Source organism: Sturnira hondurensis, unplaced genomic scaffold (genome assembly GCF_014824575.4).
Source record: "Sturnira hondurensis isolate 20B ecotype Veracruz unplaced genomic scaffold, ASM1482457v3 Scaffold0008196, whole genome shotgun sequence".
Lineage (NCBI taxonomy): Eukaryota > Metazoa > Chordata > Mammalia > Chiroptera > Phyllostomidae > Sturnira > Sturnira hondurensis.
Genome location: NW_028080827.1, coordinates 27,057,399 through 27,076,000, shown reverse-complemented (window position 1 = coordinate 27,076,000; position 18,602 = coordinate 27,057,399). Strand labels below are relative to the sequence as shown.

Here is an 18,602-nt window from a genome sequence, read left to right as displayed (position 1 = left end):
GTCTAGAGGAATTTAAAAAAAAAAGAATGAATAAAGGGTTTCCAGATTTATAAATGGGAGAATAGTATCCAAACTAAAGTCTAGCTTGTATAAACATGCAGTGTTTGAAAATTACTGAGAGATGAGTATACAATTGCACAGGAAATCAAGGAAGGCCAGGTCAGAGACTGACCGGGGAGAAAGCCAGAGAGGTACATTACGTAGAGAGCCGTTTGGTATGTTGCCCCTGGGCAACAGACTAAAAGAGCCACCTCACAGGCCTTCTTCTCTGGGAAGCCTTCTATATCCCCTGAGGTGGGATGAACAGCCTCTGCCCCGGGCTCCCATAGCACACTCTATGTACTTTTTAAAAAAAATATTTTATTTATTTGTTTTTAGAAAGAAGGGAGAGGAGGGAGAAAGAGAGGGAGAGAAATATCATTGTGCATGCATGAGAGATACATCAATCGGGTGCTCTCACACACCCCCAACCAGGGACCTGGCCTGCAACCCAGGCATGTGCCCTGACTGGGAATCAAACTGGTGACCTTCCAGTTTGCAGGTTGGTGCTCGATTCACTGAGCCGCACCAGCCAGGGCTCTTATGTACTCTTATCATAGTCATTACTTCATTAGATTGAAATTATCTGCTCATGTTTTCAACTTTCCTGCTAGACTCTACATACAGTCACCAAAGGCAGAAACTCTTACTTCATTTTGCAGTAGCTCTTGATCCAACATGGGGTAAGTGATGAATAAATGTTTGCTGAATAGAAGGAAATGGAGGAGGTCTTTCTATTGCAGTATGTGTAGTGAGGAGGTCTCCAGCTGGCCTGTTCAACCCCTACCTAAGGAGAGGTGCTAGGCTTTGCTTTCTTCTTCCTCTCTTTCTTCTCTCCCATCATTCTACCAGGTTTCCAGGGACTTACCTTCCATCGTGAAGACTCTGAGCACCCCAAGATTTTGAAAGGAGGTTTTATCCACAGTAGGTATATTAAAGGAAACAACTGTTTTCATCCATTTCTTTGGGATTTTGATGTACCAAAAATGAAGAAGCAGGAAATCTAAGTGCTTCCATGGTGTGGTAGAGAGCTGAGGGATAGGAGATTATTGAAGACCTGAGTGATGTAGCGTTTGAGTGACAGGTGAGAGGTAAGAAGCTAAAGAAAAGGCATTCCAGGTCCCATCTCAATGCAATCCTCCTTTTGTACTGCTTTTCATCCTGGTGCTGATTCCTCATTGTAGCTCCACCTGTGAGATGATTCCCAGCCCTCATTTTAAACCCTCACTTTAAATACGAATTGAATTGGTTAGTTATATTTCAATACAACTCATCTCTCTCTACCAAACTACTAAAGAAAAGACCGATTTAAGTTATTTCCTAAGAAAGACAAGCTGTCATAGAATCAGGATTGTAAGCAATATAGGTAAAACTTGATTTTTGTTTAGAACTGGATATAACCACAGCAGCAAAGCACTATTCAAAGTGCTTTGAAAAGCTCTAGCTTTTTAGCACCATTTGCTTGTGGTGCTGCCACAGTGAGTCACCGCATAGCTCTGGCCGCCTGGCTCCTCGTGCTAGGCATCAGTATGTGGAGTTCTTACAACGTGGCAGACATTGACAACAAAAACCAGTCTGAACTTGATCGAGATTTGGATAATGTTGAAGAAGGAGAAGAAGAGACTGGTGAATAAACAATAATAAAAGCATATCAGCTGCCTGTTTAGATGATGTAAAACTTTCAGATTCTTGCCGCTCTCCAACAAAGACTTGATGGTCTGGTAGAAACACCAATAGGAAACATTGAGAGCTTGCCCAAGGGAGTTAAAAGGTGAGTGAATGCTCTCAAAAATTGTCAAGTTCAATGTGCACAAAGAGAAGCCAAGTTCTATAGGGAAGTTCATGATCTTGAAAGAAAGTATGCTGCTCTCTATCAGCCTTTACTTGATAAGTGATTCAAAATCCTCAATGCAATTTATGAACCTATGGAAGAGGAGCTGAAAGAAAAAGCCCAAGACTGAAGATGAGAAAAAGGATGAAGAAAAAGAAGACCCCAAGAGAATGCCTGAATTTTGGTTGACTGTTTTTAAGAATGTTGACTTGCTCAGTGATATGGTTCACGAACATGATGAGCCTATTCTGAAGCACTTGAAAGATATTAAAGTGAAGGTCTTAGGTGCCAGCCAGCCAGCCTATGAGCTTTGTTTTAGAATTTCACTTTGAACCCAGTGAAAATTTCACAACTGAAGTGTTGACAAAGACATATAGGATGAGGTCAGAACCAGATGATTCGGATCCCTTTTCTTTGAATGGACCAGAAATTAAGAGTTGTACAGGGTGCCAGATAGATTGGAAAAAAGGGAAGAATGTCACTTTGGAAACCATTAAAAAGAAGCAAAAACACAAGGGATGCGGGACAGTTTGTACTGTGACCAAAACAGTTTCCGATGATTTAAAAAAAATTTTTTTTACTCCTCCTGAACTTCCGGAGAGTGGCCTGCTGAAGCTCTCCTTGCTGCAGAGTTTGAAACTGTTCACTTTTTACGTGAGCATATAATCCCCAAATCAGTACTTTACTGGAGAAGCTATTGAAGAAGATAACGATAGTTACGATGAAGGAGGTGAAGAAGCAGCTGAGGAAGGGGAAGATGAGGAGAACGATCCAGACTGTGACTCAAAGAAGGATCAATACCCAGCAGAGTGCAAATAGCGGTGAAGCAGGATGGTCTACCTTCTGCTTCCCTGGAAAGGATGAATTTTCATCCTTGGACAAGTTTATTTCAAGTTTTTTTGCTGTTGTTTGCTTTCTTCTTTTTGTTTTTGCAGCCTAAAATAAAAATGTCCTCCCCCGCAAAAAACCCCGAGATTTACTCCTTCATAAGTTGCGTAATATTTCTATTGTGTTTGCACGGCGGTTCATTAATTACACAGGGGCATCGAGCTGAGGGGACGAACAGAGGCTCAAATCCAGCCTGAATGCTGTACGATAAACTATGTGCCTGTGACCTATAGACATGCAGAAGAGTCTGCTTTTTCAAATCCACACAATAGTTTATATGGACCAGCAGTGGCCATCACAGGACTCTCCTTTCCTTCCTATGTCCCGTTCTCTGTCGAAAAGATGGGCTGACATCTCAATGATGACGCCACCATTACCATCTCTATCACACTTCTGGTACATTATTTCCCTAAAAAGGAGTCCTAAGGCAAAATTTATGATCTAAGGCTGTATTAAAGATATGGTACTAGGCTATTAAAAGTGAGGAAAACGGAGAAGTGAGGCAGAAAAAAAGAAAAGTAAATAAAATGTGGTCCTCTCTGAATTGACCACAGCATCATAACTAACTCCAGGCAGGCTGGCTGGAACTCCCTGCTGTTCCCCATCTCTCATTGGTTGAAGTCGGCCTGATGGGACCAATACACTCCTTCAGCCCCTTCTTTTTCAACGCCATTTTCCCACTCTGCTGCCAGACCCTCAGTCTCTCAAAGTGGATTTATTACTGTGTGTCCAGGGATAGTAAAGTTACCAAAAGGAATGGGGGGAGGAAGAAGATGATATAATTTAGTAGTCAGCTTTTAAAGATAATGAGTGCCATTCTCGCTCATTCAAAACATATTCATTTGGCATTTAACATATCAGAAACTCTTAGGATTTACTTAAGTGTCACCTCTTCTGTAAATTAATACTCCTTGTCTTAATAGCTGCCTGTAATAGGCATTTGTAATAGTCTATAAACATCCAAACTCAGGGCTTCCAGTTGAAAATTGTTATTAACAAACACCATTGTTACTATTTGACAGTGAAATTAGGGATGCGGCCAACAGTCAAAACCGTTCAGGGAAATGCTCAGCAAAAACTCTGATGTTAGGACTTGCACACCGCATTGTTTAATGAGAAAGAAATACCTGATCTCGCAAGTAATTCAGTCCACAAGATGGGTCAAGGGAGGGAATTCTCCTGTTTGTTTGTTTGTTTTTTTAACCAACTGGTAATTTGATAGAAGGGATATGGACTATTTTAGTCAATTATTGCAAATCAAATATTTCAACAACTTGAAGTGAGCCCTTAAAAGAATATAAAACTAGACATAGATCCCCTCTGCTAAACCTGCAGTGGGTGATCGAAGTCCTACTGTCTAATCTATAAAAATAAAACCCGAGTTTTCAGCTAGTTCCGTTTTCTCAAACACAAAAAACAGCGCCACCCCAGTTAGATGCTTCAACATGCACGCTAATTTCCACTCACAGCTGGGGCAATTAGAAAGTGTACTTAATGGAGTGTCATGCTAATTGTTTTCAGAGTTAACCAATTTCTTCATTTAATTGCCAATTGATTAACCTATTGAAATGTTAAGTGACTCAGTTTCCTTCCAGAGTAAACAGCAGCAGCATATGGTAGCGCCCTCAGCCAAAGGCAGCACTCATTTGCTTTGGAGTCAATGTGCTGGTATTTTTCTGCACCTCCCTGAGCTTTTAATTAGATGAGGCAATGTTACATGTGTTTGTCTGCTGGAAAGGTTATCAGTGCTGAGGCTGACCTGCAGAGGCAAGGTTGAGTCTAGCAGCTTTAATAGGAAAGCTTTTCAGCTATGACTGTTGTACTTGATTGCATTGTGATGGTAATTAACTCAAGACTGCTTTCCTCAGTGTGCATGTGTGTGTGGTGTCTTTCCTGTAACACCAACTATGCAATGAGATGTTTCCTCTGACATATATACACACTTATTAAGCACTCATTGGATCTAATATGCATGCAAATAGTCGAGAATTTCTTTAGGCTAATGCCACACCCCTCAGACTGTGGTGCCATTAAATAAGTATGATGTTCGTCATTGCCTGCAGGACATTTTGCCTTGCAAAAAAAGCTAGCTCTCTTTAGTACAATTTTGCTCCTTTATTTCCATGTTGTCTCATCCCAGCAGATCTTTACAACCAGAAAGTAAAACTAATTTTATTTTTTCAACATAAGCATGCACAAGGCTGTGTAGAGTTGAGAGACAGACTTGGATTTGGAAGCATATTTCTCAATGTTCCCATTAGAGATGACCACTGTGTTTTTAGTGATCCAATTCACATAAGGTCCTGGTGGTGAGCTATTGACTCAGTCTTCTCGTGTCTCGAAGACTGTTTTCTGACTCTGGGTGCGTGTTGCTTGCATGTGTGTTTTCACTGTACCACACTACTGTTTAATTACGAGCCAAGCCACAACTGAGCCAGCATTATCATCCTTGATAATGGTGGTAGCAGGCAACAGAGACAAAATGATTACAAACCTACGTTGTGCTCAATAGTTCTTTAGAGGATTTCTCTCTAAATAGTTCTGGCTCATTCATGTTTGATTCAGCACATTTGTTCTTTTAAAAAAGCATAGATTAGAAGAGTTTCGGGGTGGGTTAATAACTCAACTGGAAATGGCTGCTCGAATTGTAGAAGCTTGTTCCCCAGTTGCTGGGGGCTCTCTTCAGTTTTGCTGCTCTGCGCTTCAGCCCAGTTGGTAAACAGCTTAAGTCCAGACATCTTTTCATTCTCTGAGCAGCGGATTGAAATAAAAATGCATATAAGTGGCGACTGACTGGCGCTGGCCTAACAATAGCCTGTAACATTATGCAAGGGTATTTACATAGGAATAAGGCCTTATTAAAGGAGATGGGGCAATTAATGGTGCGGCCACACATATAAGGAAAGTTTGTCCAATCCTTTCCTCAATAAAGATCTTTTGTAAAGTGCTATGGAAACTCAGAGGCCACAAAGAGATTAAGGGGAGGACTTTTCTGGGACTTTGAAAATATATGTATACATATAATTGCAAGTTTCAATAAGCCAAATTATATTAAATAAATGCCCAGGAAAGAACATGAATTGTTTTGATTATTGTGGGTAGTATTTCTAACCCTGGAAAAAGGCCCTTACACGTGTTTTCAGCTCTCCTCTCCTCTGTTCTCCCCCCCGCCCCTTATTTTTATTGAGTCGAACGAAAATCAGTTCGGAGATAGACAAATTTCTTAGTTAGCTGTTTGCTTGTGGTTGAAATGGAAGCATTATCTTTAAAATATTTAAAAACTTTTGCTGCACTTGTTATCTCATTTTGAACTATGGGAGGAACAATCGCCTCGCAGTCAGGCCTAAGTAGAAAATCCTTGAGATTCTCAGGAGGGTCAGGCAGCTGGCTGGCAGGTTGGGAGTGAGCAAGTACAGAAACAGGGAGGGACCCAGAAGAAAATGCAAGGGGTGTGTCCTAAGAGAATCTGAAAACGCGAATCCAAACCCAGCCCTTTCTTAAACTGTATGTCTTAAGGGAATAAATACCTTGATAGTCCAGAAAAAAATTTAAAAAGTCAAATGCTTCAGTTATCTTCATCCCAATACATTATCTTTGAGCTTGTGGGTGGGGTGGGAGGAGTAGGAAGTCCTCCCTACCCCGCCCCCAGCCCTAGCCCAATCTGCAGCAGTAAAAGGCAGATCCGGGTAGCTCCGTCACAAGTTCTCATTCTTATCAGAGGCTCACCATCTGCTTCTGCCCTTGGCCAGATAGCATTGCTGCTATTATTACTTGGGGTCAGAACACTTTCAGCAAAAGTGTCGTCAGCCTTCTAAAAATAAGAGAGAAAAATAACTCAAGCCCTCTTTTCACATTTGACAGCAAGCAAAAGCATTTACTATCTTCTTTAAGTGAAGAACTTCAGTTTTTACTTTCTTTTTAAATGTTCCCTCTCACTCAAAGGCCATCTTCCAAGAAAGCAGAACTTCGGCTGGGACTGATTGCTCCAGCTCCATTTGCACTGGTTGGTGAAACTGTTCATACTTTCAAAGTTGCTTTTTATCCCATTTTCTCACGTGTCCTTGGTTCTCAAAATTCCTGCCCATGCAGGAGGAGTGAAACAAAATCTTAATGTGATAACGGATAGGCTTTGGGTGCCTCTGTGTGTGTGCGTCACACAGAGAAAGAGATTTCAGAGGCAGCCCTGTCAAGCAGGCAGAAATCAATGCCTCATTCAGGACTATTGATCGGTACTAAATTAATTAGACTCCCAGGCCTACAGCAGTTGATAAGACAACTTGTTAATTTAGTCAATGATAGTGCTTTCCCTAAAGCAGTAAATACCCTCTTTTTCAGAAAAGGCATTTCTAATACTTGCTGCCAGTTGTTTTTACTGTTTTCATCTTTTTTGTTTTCTTTTTCTGGGAAGGGTGTAGTTAGGGGTGAGTGGGTCAGTTGGAGGCAGGGGCTGGATAGGCAAGGGAGTGCTGTAAAAATGTATATGCTGAGGAGTCAGTCTAGAATATTAATTAACCCACTCCCATTATCTGTCCTCTAGACTAATGTTGTAATTTGGGGAATGAAAAGAATGCAGGCAGATTGTCACCTGGGACCTGGATTTCCTACGGGGCTTTGGCCAAAGGCTACTGCAGCCCTCCAGTGATGTTCCTTTGGAACGGGCTACTTCCTCACCTGCAGTTAGCATTGACTGATACAGATTGCTTTTGCTTTTCATTTAAACCTGCAACAGTGATGGTCATAGTCAATAACAAAGACTTCAGCCCTGTTGGTTATGCAAACTGTGAATGGAATGAAGGTATCCCAGAATGCCTTGAACATGGGGCAGTACTTCCTGCTGGCTTGGAAGGACAAAAGGACAAAGCCGGGGAGTGTAGGGGTCCCACCCACAGCTCTTGGAGGCAACAGTCTGCTATCAGCAGCACTCCAACCCTCTGAGAATGCTAATAAGCGAGTGAAGAGCTCAGCTTTCTCGCCATAATTCTATAGTGTGGTTGAGGACCCCATAGTGCTCACTAAATAAAGACAACTAATTGAGAATTTTTTGCACATTTTGCCCAGGGGACGTGTTGTTCATTCGATTCTTTGGGGAGAATGTACCCCTACTGACAAGAGGAACTGATTGTTTTGGCAGCCTCATGTTACTCTTCCCTGGGTCTAAGACTGACTTTTGAAGTATGACAAAAATGTTTAATTTTGATGTTTAAAAAAATTATGTTGCTGGGAATTATTTTAGGTCTCAAAGAATAGGTGTTTCAGTGTTCGTCTAAAAAAAAAACTGGCAGAGTTTTTTGAATTAAAGCCCTGGTTATTTTTTTTCTTTCTTTTTTTTCTCTCTTAAATTGTATTTTCTGTGGTGAGGCCTACATTTTTGTGTCTGCAGGTGACACGTTGATTGAAACTAAAATTAATAAATCAGCTGAAAAGCTCACACCTACAGCTCACAGCAGGGCCTGGAAAACACGTTTATAAAGGGAGCTTTATGCCCTCATATAAAGAAGGAATAAATTACAGAAGCACTTGTTGCCCTGGGATTTGATTTTGCTTTGCAGTCTGGTATCTCATTTGGGGGAGCTTATTGTTAATCAACAGGTTCCTGGTTGCTTTTGCAGGTGACTTCGCTATTAATCTCTTACTTGACCATTATAGCATATTAATAAGGAAGCTTCTAAATGTGGCTCTATCTTCTGACCAAGGAATTAGTTTAAAAGGTGTACTTTTTACTCAGTGGCTTGCAGTTAGCCATGTTGAGGACCAAATGCAAAGTAGCATTTCCTACAGCTTGTGTAGTATTAAGGAGTGTTTTACTAACATTCGTGTCTTACTGTGCTATTTTTCTCTCCTACACTTATTCCTTCACCATGGAGGGCGCAATTATGGAACTTACCAGTCTCTGTTCATTTTTTTTAACAAAATAAAATTATATATAAATAACAAAATGATATCCTTTCTTATTAATGTGCACCCTCACTTTAATTAAACAATGTCAGTGTTCTTTGGAGGTGTGTTCAGAATTAAAATGTATGATTTGGGGAGGCAAGAGATTCAACGTTTCTCACCAGTGCCAGATTAATAAATGTCATTACAAGTGCAGGAATGTAACCATCACATTTCCCTTTAGAGTCTGAGGTAATTGGAAATGTTTAAGCTTGACAAAAGAAAGAAGTAAATGTACCTATGGGGGTTGTTTAGAAATATAAAGAAGAAATGAGGATTTAAGTCTTAAATTTGTAATTACCAGGATCTCCAAAGCACACAATGGTGCAAAACAGCGTAGGCTACCCCACACAGGGGAAGAACCATTTTGTTGCAATCTGCAGATGTTTCAAAGGACATCCTCTGGCACAGCACTAGTATTATTATTATTATGATTATTATTCATTTCCTTTCAAATCTTCGGGACAATCTGGTGCACACCTCATGAAAGCATGTAAGCATGTAGTCTTTTTTCTAACCCTAAGAGATATCAAGCTCGGGCTTTTCTTATTTTTAACTTTTTGAAATTAAGGGTTTGTGTCAACTGAGGCATATTTGATGTCACTGTCTACCTCACCTTTTCAGGCTAAGTCCTCAATATCTTTCTCCTGTAGGTTAAGGTCAGTACCATCACCCCTTTCAGTAAGGAATTTTCCGGTTAGGTTTCAGGGGAGGAGTAGGTATAAGGTAAAGGTATCTGTAGATCCTTTGGAAGCTAATCACAGGAAATGTGGGAGCATGAGTATTACCAGAACAATCAGATTTAACATTATGTATGAAATAGTTGTTTTTTAAAAAGCTATCGGTGTTACCCTATGGCTGTGTTAGTAGGCCTTTCGCACAGATGGAAGACAGCAGGAAGTAGTACTGTCCTCTTTAAAGGGTAACCAAAGTTACCAGCTTAACTGTGCATTAGAATTACACTGTGGAGCTTCTCCTTTTTTTACAGGAACAGGATCATCTGCTCCAAAATCGATGCTGTTACCTTGAACCTGGTTCCTCATTTTAGATTGTTTTTGTTCAGGCCAAAACGCTGAGAACTTTGGTAAGGATGGCCCTCGCCCACCTCCACCAACCACAAAAATAGTTCATTCTGGACTCATTTATCTTTTTAAACTGAGAAGGGAAAACACCCATTCTACACTGGACAGAAAGTTTATGCACCAGAGACACAAAATCAGCTGCTTTACCTTATGTGCAGTGGGATAGTTGTCATGTACAGTGGGGCAAACGGTCTTGAAAGTGAGGAGTAGAGCAAAAGAAGACAGTAAACCTCAATGACCAGAAATTTGGCATCTAGTGCACACATTTCTAGAGAACAAAATTCCAGATACGCCCCAAAGTGTTGGAGATGGTGGGTGCTGTGACATGGACTTATAAAGGACAGTTACTATGAGAGAACTTTCTACTCCCCCTGATCCCCCTCAAGTACTTCCAGCTAGGAAGGTTTTCAGCTCTTTCTGTCTTCTTACAACTTGGCGAGATTAGACATGTTTCTGCAATGCATATGCAGATTTCACCTCTTGTTACTTTCTCTAATGAGCGTTCACTTAATCAATTTGACAGTAGTCTTTATTCCCCTCCCGGTTTTTTCCTTCACATCCACTAAGAAGGTTTTCAGAAAGAAAAAAAATAGTGTTAACAGATTCAAGGAGGCGTTAGCAACATGAAATGGTAGGTGAATTGCGAGGCTTTACAATGACCCTCCTCTCCAGCCACCCCTCTGTCCAGCTCCTGAAAACAGGAAGCAGGTCTGCCAGTCTTTGAAAACAGCATGTATTCTAATAGCCAAAGGGGAACGATTTTCCTTTTCTCTACAAGAATTGAAAAGAACTAGTTGTTATTTAACAAAACACTTAAGCATAGTCCTTTCTTGTAGTCCCATACCTTCATCCTGCCAAAAGCACTTTTAGAAACTGTTACGAAAGAGACAATCTTGTTAGGAGATAAGAGGAACCAATTCACATTGGCACTTCCCCATCAAAGTTCCCATCAGAACACCCTGTAATTTCAAGACAGTCTTGACCTTGTTAGGTACCACCTAAGTGGTACCTGAAAATGCAGTAGGGGCAGAGGCAGGTGCGGTTCAGTCTTCTGGGGAATGGGTGATGAAACCCAGATCCTAGGAGTTCTCAGTCATATTCTCAGCTTGACCTCAACCTGAACCTGTGACTAGGAACTCGATGTGACATATGTTAACATATGGCCCTGCTGCTGGGATGTAGCTGGGTCCTCAAAAAAAAATTTTAACATGAGATCTCTTGCCTGCAGGCAGCCAGTTTTCAGCCCCCATACAGCTTCTGAGAAGCTTTCTTTAGCTCTCATTGGGCCGTTTTCTCCTTCCAGTTATCTCTGGCTAAACTCTTGCTTGTCCTTCATCGTAGCCAGTTTTGTAACACACCCACTTGACTCCCTTTCACTGTACTAGAGCCAGAAAACCCACTCTAAAGGAAGGAGAGGCGAGGAGAGAGGAGGGAAAGGGCACCAACACCGCCCTTACCCCGTTCTGTGCTCCGTAGATCTAGCTTTGCCTTTCCTGGTAACCCACAGTGCCTTTCTCCCAGCACCTACCCACCAAGTCCTACCAACAGCCAATGTTCACCTTTTACATACAAATTAAACAATAAGTTTGGTTTTTAAGACAATCAGAGTCTGTCTGGTCTCTATTTAGAAGTTATAAGTCAGGCTTGCTAGGTCACTGACAAATCTTTCTTTTCCTGGCTGTTTTGATTTAGCAGGTCTTGGGATGGGAATCCATACAACCGGTTGCCTACCTTCTCTAGTGTGAGGGTCTGTTCTTCTTGGCAAGCAGAGTCTGCTCTGACCACGGAGAGAGAGGGCCTCCTGCTGGGATTCCTCTGAGCTCCGGGAATGCGGAGCACTTTCGGGTTCGCAGCCCGGCTTCGACCAGGGTCTCTCGAGTTCGAAGCGCCGCGCTGACACCTTGGAGAACCCGAATTGGGTTGATCCGCAGCCTGAGAGTCTGCATTACATTATCTGAACTCCTTGCTTCCAGTTAAAATGCAGAATGACAGGCCTCATCCCAAGACCTATTGAACCAAAATCAGCATTTCAACAAGTTCCCCGGTGATTCGTATGCGCATTTCTCTAATCACCTGAGGATTTTGAGAAGGGAGGGATACCAAGTACTCTTGTGGGTTCTTTTCATTCATCTTCGGTCTCCTAATCACCATCCCGAGTGGGTTGGAGGGGAAAGAGGAAGAGTGGGGATTATGCTTCGTTGTTACTAACAGGGCTTTCTAATGGCAGAATTTAAAAATGACTGTTTTTTAGCACATACACAGTTAAAAATAGATGCTACGGGGACGAGGTGGCCCAGTGGTTAAGGCGATGGACTGCGAAAAATAGATGCTAACTTGAAGTTTTATCTACATTTTCTCTCCTTTGTTTTACAAAAGCATCCTGAAACACCCTGTACTGTATTGGACTTTTTGGTTTAGTGAACTAGCATTTTAGCCCTGATTTCTATTTTTGCTTAAGATTGGTTTATATGTAGGCTTCGTTCTCAAGAAGTTTACGGTTTTCCTGAGTTTCTAGAAAACTGGAAGGGCATTTCTGGCCCCCGCGGCCAAGCATGCCCCGGGCAGGCAGAGGTTCATCCATTCTTTCGCCAACACCGGACAGCCCCGCCCCCTGCCCCGGAGCTGAAGGGCGGCGAGTGAGCGCAGTAAGTGGGAAGGGCACACCCCAAGGGCAGAGAGACCTGGATTCACAAAGCTGGTTCCCCCACAAAGAATGCCTGTGACCTTTGGCAAGCGATTTAATGTTTCTCGGGTTCAGGATCCTGCTGTGAAAAGGAGATGATAACGCGAAAGGTGGTTGGGTTGATTGAAGAATTTCAGAAACACCTCCCGCGAAGCGGGAGGTTGGGAGTGGGGGCTCCCTTCCTCTGTGCTTTCCTGGCAGTGCCTCTGAAGAGCTAATCAGAAAAGAAGCTTGGCTGTCTCGCCCCAGAGCAAAGGCCTTCTAACTTAAAAATGAGTTCATTTGGACATAGGTGAGAATCCAACTCCTCGAGTTGATGATTATAAATAGTCCCTGCTTATTAAACACCTACCACGTGACTGTGACATTTGGCAAGTGTTTCAACCTTCCCGAACCACTCACCCCGCTCTGTGAAATGGAGATTATAATACCTAATAGGATTGTTGAGGTTGGTTAAAGAGGTCGCTTTACATTCATTATCTCACTGAGTCCTCCCAACAGCCCAGAGAAATAGGCCTCATTCAGCCCCATTTTATAGCCGAGGACACTGAGGTCCATAAGTCAAGTATTTCACTCAGGGTCACACAGCTGATATGGGAGAGAGTCAGGTTTTAAATCTCAATCTCTCTAATCCCAAATCTATGTGCTCTCCAATGTACCGCCTGTGCCTTAGGGCCCTGATAAGTGAAAGGGAACCCAGATACGGGAAATACTTTAGTGTCTTCCACTCCTTAATAACATTCCAGGTCACATTGCAGGAAGGACAGCAATGTTCCAACTTCTCTTTTTTAATCTGCAAAACATCTGCAACTAAGGAAGGAAGGAGAAATTTCCCCCTAAATGGTTTCAATTTTGGCAGATAACACAGCCGTTCTTTCCCCTCTGAAGGACTGTCAGGTTGGTGTCCAGACAGGAGAAGCAGCACGACTTAGTTCTTTACTCTGCCTCCAAATGGAGTCGGGTCTTTGAGTTCCAGAAAAGGACAATCTTCATCAAAGGTCATCATGTCTGGAAGCAGATGGTGCTCAGAATCATGTGGATGCTGTTACCTAAGGTCAATGGACTCCAAAGCTACACCCTCGTTAATGAGAAGGTGAGTCACACCAACTCAAAAAGAAGAGGCTAGAGGAATGATGGGAAACCAAAGTGCATCGCTTGGGTAGCAGTTGAGGGAGAGGCAGAGAGAATGGGTGAGGGAAGGAAGGAAAAGGGTTGTACAAAGAGAACCAGGGATTTTTAAAAGCAGCACAGATCATCAAAACTCAGCCTGTGATGCTGAACCAGCATCCCACATTTGTGCAGGCAGCCAGCATCAGCATTGCACCCGGACAGGTGGAAAATGCATTTCCTGGGCAGTCTCTTAACTGGGTGGGTAGCTGTGGCCTGTGAAAAATGCTTGTGTCTACAAATAGTGTGCTCACACAGAAAAATTCTTGAAAATCTAACATGGAATTAGACTTGATAATGAGTGCATTGCGGGTGAAAATAGGTCTCTTCCCCTTTGCATTTGGGGCAGGTTTGTGGGTGAAATGACCCTCACTCTAGGAGTGAGGTGGGCCCTTCAGACCCCAGGAATTGTTGGCTTCCTTGTTCCTTTCTATTATTTCCTAGAGCTGTAGGGTAGGGTGTGCCTGAAGAGTAATGTCAAATTAAGGACAGTCTTCAGAACAGATAGGAATCATTATTTGCTTTGAATTAGTGCTATTGAAGTGCCATGCTTTACATGAAGCGCAAGAGATGTATTCTAATTTACCTGTAATGTAGCAGTGTTATGGCTAATAGTGAGAAGAGTTACATTTAGTAACCTTTTGAGTGTTTTTTTAATGAAAGAGATTTGCTAAGATAAGCAACTTCCTTCTCCCATATTCAGGACCTTACTGCTTTTCGCCATGTATTTCATGCTCGGCAGAAGAAACGGGCTGCGGGTGTCTGCTTTATTAATGAAGGGAGGTGGAGCTCGAGAGACTGATGAAGTGTATATAGCTTTCCAATTCACATAGTTTGAGATTCTAGGATGTCCGATATCCATAGTAAAATATAAGCATCCTCTTACGTTCACAGGTAAAAGCAAGCCAAGGATCTTTTCCTAATACAATTCTAAGCCTAGCAATATTACTGCTCCAGGCTAGTCAGCAAAGCATTTCTGTGTTAGGGAACAATTGCCAGAAAAGTTTAATCATTTGGAAGCTGACCCTTGAAAAGAAGAACACCTAAAATACCCCAAATGTTTGGGGGTTGTGTGTTCTTGCTGTTTTTTTTTTCTCTCCTTCAATTTTTTTTTTTTTTCTATGAGCCTCTGGCCTTATCCCAAGAAGCCCTCCTGGACTGGTAACTCCCTAATCTGTCTGCATCCTGGTTTTATTAGACAGACACCAAGCGATAATGTAAAACTTAAAAAAAGAATGGACAGGTTTGTTTTTGTCACTGTCAGCAATGTTTTGGCTATTTTGAGAATGTAGGACAGGGTTAAGGATTAGGACCAGCCTTCCCTTTTCTGTGTATCAGAGCCGCTTAGCAGTAATTAATCAGGACATTAGGTTTTGTCCTCCTGGTTCAGGTCATTTGCCTACGAGCGGCTCCAGCCTTTACAAAGGCTCACTGCATATGTTTCTGGGTACCTTTTCGAGAGAAGATTTAAATTGGCCGGATGAATAATACTTTGTTACAAGTGTTTTGCCCCAGGCAAAAAGGTTTTCCTCATATTATCATAGCCCGAAGCTGCAGTCCTCAAGCTTGATGTGACTGGTGTTACACTGTCACATGGCAATGATGTAAGAACAGGCCTCTCTGTGTCAGACAAATCTGGATTTAGGGGAATTATAGCAGATGTTGCAAAATGGCAACAGTTTAGCAAGTTCCTTTTATCCCACTGTTGGGAGGCAGGACCACTAAGTGTACCAGACAGAAAAGAATGTTTTCTTTGATCCTTTACACTCTAGGGTAGGGACTTCCCCAGTTAGAGAACATCGTTAATGATATAGTTATACAGCCACTGATGGATCAGAATACAGAATAAGGGTTGGCTTGCTTTTTTTTTTTGTATTTGGTTTCATTGAGCTCAGTATATTTGGTCATTTACATTATAAGCTTCAGAAACCCTCGAAGGTTTTATTTTTAGTAAAGACAGCATACTTCTCTAGAAGAAACTGAATAACGAAAACAAAAACCAACCTGTGCAAAAAACATTTTAACCTTGGCAATCTTATACAGCAGTTATTCTAATGTTGCCATTCTAATAGGTATTCATGAATATGTCCAACCGTGTTGGATGACAAGGGGCACTACGTTGTCAGTGTTTGTACCAGTCTTACTTTCTTAAAAGAAAAAGCAGTTTTCAAAAGCTTTGGTTCCTCTGATCTAGATTCTTTTCTATTCCATTCTAATAAAATTAATTCATACACATGATCAAGATGACTAGGTAGATGACAGTGACGTGGAGACAAAAACAAACACAGAAGCCATTCCCTGATGGAAGTGACTCCAGGCTGGATTTGTGGGAACTGTGTTTCGCTATGGTTTGTATGCATTTCTGGGACTCTCTCTGAGTCTCCAGAACCTTTTATTTTGGGGAAATGCAGCATCAAATATCACTACGGCCTGTTGTCGATAGCACTTCATCACGTACCTGCCAGAGTACGGGCGTGCACAGGGGGCAACAAGGAGCAATTTCCCAGTCGGTAAAGATTTCCAGCAATTATTAAAACACACATGCATAATGAATTTGCTCTTTTTTATGCAAATGTTTATTGATCATTTCCATTGGAGCATTAGACAGTGAAATGCGTGCAAACATTTAGACAATTTTTTAAAAGGCTTCTATTTTTACAGAGTACTTTAAAAAAATTTAAAATAGTTTTATTTGCAAGTTGGGATCACTGCTGGGAGCTCCTGAAATAATCAGCATATCCTCATTTTCCAGATAGCTTTCAATTAAAACAAAGAAAAAAGTATAAACATGAGATACGTTTAAAGAGCATCCATATAGGTAGCTAGCTATATTTTGTATATCTTTTGAAGATATCAAAGGTAAAAGCAAATGCAAGCAAAGTGAGAGATGACTGTCACTAATGCCACATCCTTCTTTATAAAATACTATTTGATTATTTTTGCACATTTCACCTCTTTTACCACTGTTCGCCTCGGAGAACGGATTTGCTTGTACTATGCAAGGACAGAGGATATTGAAAAAGATATTGAATTTTCTCATTCGAATAACAGACATTAGATGGAAGCAGACTATAATTATATATATTGCTATCCCTTTAATAAGATAAACGTATATTCTCAAAATACATATAGCTAGAGATGCATGTAAAACTCACACGTAAGAAGTTCTGTAAAACCCGGCACTAAGAGCTTTAAAAATGAAAGCTTCCTTAAAAAAATGGCTCAGCCCTAACTTTGAATTTAAGATTACATGATCAAATGCACAAATTTTTGGACATCATTCATCTAAACCCCTGACTGAACCCTTCCCTATGGTTTAAATTAACCCCATAATCACCTAAAACCAGGTCAGTGACACATTTCACGTTTGCTTACAAAGACAATCCTGATGACTGGGTTAAGTATTGGGTACATATGTTGGTGTTTCTGTGGGCAGTAGATGCGGGGTGGGGGGCACTGAGAGTGACCTTATGAAACCTGCTGCGTTTAAGAATCTGAGAGGCTGTCAAAAATGTTTCCAATAAGAGGTTTTGTTTCTTCTTCCCTTCCCCACCCTGAAATGTCTTCCCTAGCTCTCTCAAAAAAAAAACAAAACAAAGACAATGCACATCTTTCTCAGAAATCCCAATACAACTCTCAAGCATCCTGGGGACAGACAGTAATTCCCACACATACGTAGCTCGATCTAAGAACGATTTGGAAGAGTTTGCAGCGTGGCTGTAGCATCTGTTGTTTCACTGTTCAATAATTCAGTTAGCCGGAGTAGGAAATGCAACAATCCTTTTACATATTTGCATACTTGGAATTTGGCTTTTTGATTCATGATTGTTCCGATTAGCTTTGAAAATTCATGTTTCTGTCTAGTTGCATGTTTTGCTTGAGTGAGCTCAAATTATGCACTTGACTCAAATATTATTACAAGTGTAAATACTTTGGAGATGTAAGTGTCTGCCGCTGATTTGGGGGTGTTTGTTTTATTGATTTTCATCTGGCAAGTTTAATATATGAGCAAACTTTTCATGGAGGGTGTGGGGCATTTGTTTGAACACTCCTGGAGTAATTGGAAATGCAACAATTGTTTAAAAAGTGGCATTGTCCATGAAAAGATTTAGTGAGGGATGAAGAAATTTCTTGAACCTAAAGACCTAATCTGGTGATCCAATTCTCCCCACTGTGTCCATTCCCGTGAAACTCCATTTACTTGCCCCTATCCATCACTAGCTCCCCGCATCCTACCTAGCCAATCCTCTAGGTTTCCCACATTGTCTCCTCTTTTGTCTTTTCAGTCTAAACAGAAGAACAACAGATAGGGTTCTGAAGGGCAGGGAGCGTCAGGAGCTGCAGGAGAATGGCTGAGATGAGGGTCAGAGTCCTGCCCCTACTGCCAACAGTTACTACGGTTTGTGCTGCCCGGCTGAACAGTGTTCAAAGGCTTTGCTGGGCTTTGTTCCACTGTGTAGGGATTAGGCCTGGCGGTCTGAGAATTTGCCTTCTAATTAAAAAGGATAAAAGATAGAAGTAGCATTAGACTAAAACAGAGCAGTGATACTTCACAGGCTGATTTTTTTTTAAAGTCACAAGACAACGCTAGAAGTTGTCAGGATATTTTATTTCTTTAGTATTCCACTCAAATTAAAAAGAGAAAACTTTGGAAACTCTCCCCAGCTGTTGTGCGTGGCACAGGGAAGTCTAATTGCATCTAAAATATCTGCTGTTGACAGTGAGGCTGTTTTGGTGGGGGTTTGCAGTCAGCATCGGAGAATGAAGGCTGCTCCCAAAGCCACCTTCCTCTTTTTCAAATGCTGGCAAGAAATTAATTCTACCAAAAATGAACTCTGCTTTTCACTCCACCCCAGCGTGCCTGGCTCTCAGGCCTCCCAATGCCTACCCTACCTATTCTCTTCTCAAGGATCAATCACTCCTTTCATCTCCTTGCAGCTGTAGACACTATCTTAACCAGGTGTGAAATGCAATTAAG

The 18,602-nt window shown here is 41.6% G+C and overlaps 1 long non-coding RNA gene and 1 pseudogene across 1 annotated transcript in view; one reads left to right on the top strand and one right to left on the bottom strand.

Moving 5' to 3' along the window:
* The window catches only part of LOC118992436 (uncharacterized), a 173,997-nt gene that overhangs the window by 80,621 nt on the left and 74,774 nt on the right, over positions 1-18,602 (bottom strand). The gene's annotated exons all lie outside the window — the stretch shown is intronic.
* On the top strand, positions 1,569-2,689 carry LOC118992434 (nucleosome assembly protein 1-like 1; annotated as a pseudogene).